Here is a 7841-nt window from a genome sequence, read left to right as displayed (position 1 = left end):
ACACACATACACATAGTCCCTCACCAGTACTGTATACACAGATATATATTATTATACAATATCATATAGAGGTTCCCTCTGTCTCACACACACATAGTCCCCTCACCAGTACTGTATACACAGATATATATTATTATACAATATCATATAGAGGTTCCCTCTGTCTCTCACACACACATAGTCCCCTCACCAGTACTGTATACACAGATATATATTATTATACAATATCATATAGAGGTTCCCTCTGTCACACACACACATATAGTCCCTCACCAGTACTGTATACACAGATATATATTATTATACAATATCATATAGAGGTTCCCTCTGTCACACACACACATATAGTCCCTCACCAGTACTGTATACACAGATATATATTATTATACAATATCATATAGAGGTTCCCTCTGTCTCACACACACACACAGTCCCCTCACCAGTACTGTATACACAGATATATATTATTATACAATATCATATAGAGGTTCCCTCTGTCTCACACACACATAGTCCCTCACCAGTACTGTATACACATATATATATTATTATACAATATCATATAGAGGTTCCCTGTCTCACACACACACATAGTCCCTCACCAGTACTGTATACACAGATATATATTGTTATACAATATTATATAGAGGTTCCCTCTGCCTCACACACACACATAGCCCCTCACTAGTACTGTATACACAGATATATTATTATACAATATCATATAGAGGTTCCCTCTGTCTCACACACACACACACATAGTCCCTCACCAGTACTGTATACACAGATATATATTATTATACAATATCATATAGAGGTTCCCTCTGTCACACACACACATGCATAGTCCCTCACCAGTACTGTATACACAGATATATATTATTATACAATATCATATAGAGGTTCCCTCTGTCTCACACACACACACATAGTCCCTCACCAGTACTGTATACACAGATATATATTATTATACAATATCATATAGAGGTTCCCTCTGTCTCACACACACACACACATAGTCCCTCAGCAGTACTGTATACACAGATATATATTATTATACAATATCATATAGAGGTTCCCTCTGTCTCACACACACATAGTCCCTGACCAGTACTGTATACACATATATATATTATTACACAATATAATATAGAGGTTCCCTCTGTCTCACACACACACATTGTCCCTCACCAGTACTGTATACACAGATATATATTATTATACAATATCATATAGAGGTTCCCTCTGTCTCACACACACACATATAGTCCCTCACCAGTACTGTATATACAGATATATATATATTATTATACAATATCATATAGAGGTTCCCTCTGTCACACACACATAGTCCCTGACCAGTACTGTATACACAGATATATATTATTACACAATAACATATAGAGGTTCCCTGTCTCACACACATAGTCCCTCACACACACATAGTCCCTCACCAGTACTGTATACACAGATATATATTATTAAACAATATCATATAGAGGTTCCCTCTGTCTCACACACACACATAGTCCCTCACCAGTACTGTATACACAGATATATATTATTATACAATATCATATAGAGGTTCCCTCTGTCTCACACACACACATATAGTCCCTCACCAGTACTGTATACACAGATGTATATTATTATACAATATCATATAGAGGTTCCCTATTTCTCACACACACATAGTCCCTCACCAGTACTGTATACACAGATATATATTATTATACAATATCATATAGAGGTTCCCTCTGTCTCACACACACATATAGTCCCTCACCAGTACTGTATACACAGATATATATTATTATACAATATCATATAGAGGTTCCCTCTGTCTCACACACACACATAGTCCCTCACCAGTACTGTATACACAGATATATATTATTATACAATATCATATAGAGGTTCCCTCTGTCTCACACACACATAGTCCCCTCACCAGTACTGTATACACAGATATATATTATTACACAATATCATATAGAGGTTCCCTCTGTCTCACACACACATAGTCCCTCACCAGTACTGTATACACAGATATATATTATTATACAATATCATATAGAGGTTCCCTCTGTCTCACACACACACATAATCTCTCACCAGTAGTGTATACACAGATATATATTATTATACAATATCATATAGAGGTTCCCTCTGTCTCACACACACATAGTCCCCTCACCAGTACTGTATACACAGATATATATTATTATACAATATCATATAGAGGTTCCCTCTGTCACACACACACATAGTCCCTCACCAGTACTGTATACACAGATATATATTATTATACAATATCATATAGAGGTTTCCTCTGTCTCACACACATATAGTACCTCACCAGTACTGTATACACAGATATATATTATTATACAATATCATATAGAGGTTCCCTCTGTCTCACACACACACATAGTCCCCTCACCAGTACTGTATACACAGATATATATTATTATACAATATCATATAGAGGTTCCCTCTGTCTCACACACACACATAGTCCCCTAACCAGTACTGTATACACAGATATATATTATACAATATCATATAGAGGTTCCCTCTGTCTCACACACACACATAGTCCCTCACCAGTACTGTATACACAGATATATATTATTATACAATATCATATAGAAGTTCCCTCTGTCTCACACACACACATAGTCCCCTCACCAGTACCGTATACACAGATATATATTATTATACAATATCATATAGAGGTTCCCTCTGTCACACACACATAGTCCCTCACCAGTACTGTATACACATATATATATTATTATACAATATCATATAGATGTTCCCTCTGTCTCACACACACATAGTCCCCTTACCAGTACTGTATACACAGATATATATTATTATACAATATCATATAGAGGTTCCCTCTGTCTCACACACACATAGTCCCTCACCAGTACTGTTCCCTCTGTCTCACACACACACATAGTACCCTCACCAGTACTGTATACACAGATATATATCATATAGAGATAATCCTCCCTTCTATACACACTGCAGTACTTTATATTATAAGAAAGATATTATCACATGCACGCGCTTAGCGTAACCGATATGAAACCTTGACAGCTAGTTCCCAATAAGCTAAAGGACCAGTATTGTCGCAGGCTCCTCTTTACCGTGTGGTCTCAGCTGTCATGTGACTAATGACATCACTGGTCCTTTAGCTTAATGGGAACTAGATGCTGCCGGCTCAGCACTCACGGTAAATATGAACAAAGAAAGCTCCCGTTGTATAGTGGTAAATACCTGTGTATAGTGTACTAAATATGTCTGTGTATGTGTATGAGGCAGCAGGAACTGGTGTGTGTCAGAGGGAAAGTTGTTTGAGGTCTGTGTGTGTGTAATACAGAGGGAGCCTTTCTATTATATTATATTTCTGTATATAGTGTTCTGGGGAGGGGGCTCTGTGTATGTGAGACAGAGGGAACCTCTCTATAATATTATATATCTGTATATAAGGTACTGGGGAGGGGGCTCTGTGTGTGAGACAGAGGGAACCTCTCTATAATATTATATATCTGTATATAAGGTACTGGGGAGGGGGCTCTGTGTATGTGAGACAGAGGGAAACCTCTCTATAATATTATATAAGGTACTGGGGGCTCTGTGTATGTGAGACAGAGTGAACCTCTCTATAATATTATATATCAGTATATAAGGTACTGGGGAGAGGCTGTGTGTGTGAGAGACAGAGGGAACCTCTCTATAATATTATATATCTGTATATAGTGTACTGGGGACAGGGCTCTGTGTATGTGAGACAGAGGGATCCTCTCTATAGTATTATATATCAGTATATAAGGTACTGGGGAGGGGCTGTGTGTGTGGGAGACAGAGGGAACCTCTCTATAATATTATATATCAGTATATAAGGTACTGGGGGGGGGGGGGGGCTGTGTGTGTGAGACAGAGGGAACCTCTCTATAATATTATATATCTGTATATAAGGTACTGGGGAGGGGCTGTGTGTGTGTGAGACAGAGGGAACCTCTCTATAATATATATCTGTATATAAGGTACTGGGGAGGGGCTGTGAGTGTGAGACAGAGGGAACCTCTCTATAATAATATATATCTGTATATAAGGTACTGGGGAGGGGCTGGATGTGTGACAGAGGAAACCTCTCTATAATATTAGATATCTGTATATAAGGTACTGGGGAGAGGCTATGTTTGTGTGAGACAGAGGGAACCTCTCTATAATATATATATATATATCTGTATATAAGGTACTGGGGAGGGGCTGTGTGTGTGTGAGTGAGACAGAGGGAACCTGTCTATAATATTATATATCTGTATATAAGGTACTGGGGAGGGGCTGTGAGTGTGAGACAGAGGGAACCTCTCTATAATAATATATATCTGTATATAAGGTACTGGGGAGGGGCTGGATGTGTGACAGAGGAAACCTCTCTATAATATTAGATATCTGTATATAAGGTACTGGGGAGAGGCTTTGTTTGTGTGAGACAGAGGGAACCTCTCTATAATATTATATATCTGTATATAAGGTACATGGGAGGGGCTGTGTGTGTGTGAGACAGTGGGAACCTCTCTATAATATTATATATCTGTATATAAGGTACTGGGGAGGGGCTGTGTGTGTGTGTGACAGAGGGAACCTCTCTATAATATTAGATATCTGTATATAAGGTAATGGGGAGGGGGCTCTGTGTGTGTGAGACAGAGTGAACCTCTCTATAATATTATATATCTGTATATAAGTAACTGGGGAGGGGGCTGTGAGGGAGGTAGAGGGAACCTCTGCATTGTGTTAAATGTTTACATATAAGATGCTGTCTGTGTGTGTTTAAGACAAATGTAACCTCTCTATAGTACTGCATATCTCTACATGAGCTGCTATAGGAGTGGGTGGTGCATGTGAGGCAGAGATAATCTATAGGGATAAGTATCTGTATATAAGTGTTGGGAATGAGGTGTGTAGGTGAGACAGATATGGGGGGAGTGGGGGTTGTGGAGGCTTATGCGGGGGTTCTTTAGCACTGTCTTCTGCTCTGCTGTAAACAGTGACAAGATGATTCACTGTTTACTATAAGCAGCGGTGAGATCGTAGACCTACAAATGCACTTGCTCAGTTGAAGTTATGTTGATGCGGCTTCAAAGCTCCAAGCACGGAAGCGTACTTATACTAGATTTACATAAGGTGTCTGGTGCTTATATTAGATTTATTTAGGGCGTCTGGTACTTATACTAGATTTACATAAGGTGTCTGGTGCTTATATTAGATTTATTTAGGGCGTCTGGTACTTATACTAGATTTACATAAGGTGTCTGGTGCTTATATTAGATTTATTTAGGGCGTCTGGTACTTACACTAGATTTACATAAGGTGTCTGGTGCTTATATTAGATTTATTTAGGGCGTCTGGTACTTATACTAGATTTACATAAGGTGTTTGGTGCTTATATTAGATTTATTTAGGGCGTCTGGTACTTATACTAGATTTACATAAGGTGTCTGGTGCTTATATTAGATTTATTTAGGGCGTCTGGTACTTATACTAGATTTACATAAGGTGTCTGGTGCTTATATTAGATTTATTTAGGGCGTCTGGTACTTATACTAGATTTACATAGGGCGTCTATTGCTTATACTAGATTTACATAGGGTGTCTGGTGCTTATACTAAATTTACATAGGGAGTCTGGTACTTATACTAGATTTACATAGGGCGTCTGGTGCTTATAATAGATTTACATAGTGCGTGTGATGCTTATACTAGATTTACATAGGGCGTCTAGTGCTTATAATAGATTTACATAGTGCGTCTGATGCTTATACTATATTTACATAGTGTGTATGGTACTTATACTAGATTTACACTGTGCGTATGGTAACTAATACTAGATTTACATAGTGCATCTGATGCTTATACTAGATTTACATAGGGCGTCTGATGCTTATTCTAGATTTACATAGGGAGTCTGGTACTTATACTAGATTTACATAGGGCGTCTGGTGCTTATACTAGATTTACATAGTGCGTCTGATGCTTATACTAGATTTACATAGTGCATATGGTACCTATACTAGATTTACATAGTGCATCTGATGCTTATACTAGTTTTACATAGGGCGTCTGGTACTTATTCTAGATTTACATAGGGCGTCTGGTACTTATACTAGATTTACATAGGGCGTCTGGTGCTTATACTAGATTTACATAGGGCGTCTGGTGCTTATACTAGATTTACATAGGGAGTCTGGTGCTTATACTAGATTTGCATAGGGAGTCTGGTGCTTATACTAGATTTACATAGGGCGTCTGGTGCTTATACTAGATTTACATAGGGCGTCTGGTGCTTATACTAGATTTACATAGGGCGTCTGGTGCTTATACTAGATTTACATAGGGCGTCTGGTGCTTATACTAGATTTACATAGGGCGTCTGGTGCTTATACTAGATTTACATAGGGCGTCTGGGGCTTATACTACATTTACATAGGGCGTCTGGGGCTTATACTACATTTACATAGGGCGTCTGGGGCTTATACTACATTTACATAGGGCGTCTGGGGCTTATACTACATTTACATAGGGCGTCTGGTGCTTATACTAGAGTTACATAGGGTGGTGCTTATACTAGAGTTACATAGGGCGTCTGGTGCTTATGCAAGATTTACTTAGGACGTCTGTGACTTATACTAGATTTACATAGGGCGTCTGGATTTATATATTAAGATTTTGTAGGAAAAAAGTTTATTAAAAAAGAACACAAGCATCACTGTGCTTATATTGAGTAATACTTCCAAAATATTAAAGGGACATTAAACACAAATTTTTTCTTTCATGATTTAGATAGAGACTACCATTTTAAACAACTTTCTAATTTACTTCAATTATCTAATTTGCTTCATTCTCTTGATATTCTTTCATGAAAAGCATATCTAGATATGCTCAGTACCTTCTGATTGGTAGCTGCACATAGATGCCTCATGTGATTGGCTCACCAATGTGCATTGCTATTTATTTAACAAAGGATATCTATAGAGCTGCAACAACTAATCAATATAATCGATAATAATCGATTCTTAAAATAGTTGTCAACGAACCTCATAACGATTAGTTGGTTTGCAATTAGTTGGTCTGTGCACAGCACCAGCTGCTTCACTCCAATGAGCTCCTGCACATGGTATTGTGTTTTATGGTTATGCCCTTAGACTAAATGACATATATAGATGTTTACTTTTCACTTTTTCAGGACGCTATAAGTTTACAGTATAAGTTTACAACTACTCCTGGCTTATCTGCAACCCAGAAATGAAAGAAGAGTCATCATTAGGATTGTTTATATTAAAATCAGGCAATTTATGATATAGTGCCGAGCTTGTTATTTACACCTAGCCCTAATTTGATGGGAGTTGTTATTTGAATTGATGTGCACTATTATCCGTTTGAAAAATTATTAGCAGATTGCTTGCTGATTATATGTACTGTAGATAAACGTGTAAGGCGCTGTCCTGTTATTGATATACAGTCCTTAGCACTTTTGACTTTAATAGTTTTTTTTATATTTTTAATTGTAATATGTACCAAATTCAACCTGTATAAGTATATATCTGTTATTTTAAGAGCAGACTAGATATTTTTTTACCTAACCTTATAGCTAGTTATTTACCATTGCATATAGATAAAGATATTTTTTATGTTAGAATGAAGTCCAGGCTCACTTTGTTAAGAGGCCCCTTGCATTGGTAAAGAGCTAACAATGATAAATATCCCACCTTCCCGCAATTGGCAAAACCCTACTTATGCATCTCAGGCACCTCAACACCATCT

This window comes from Bombina bombina, chromosome 7, assembly GCF_027579735.1.
Source record: "Bombina bombina isolate aBomBom1 chromosome 7, aBomBom1.pri, whole genome shotgun sequence".
Lineage (NCBI taxonomy): Eukaryota > Metazoa > Chordata > Amphibia > Anura > Bombinatoridae > Bombina > Bombina bombina.
Note: the sequence above shows the minus strand (reverse complement) of the source record.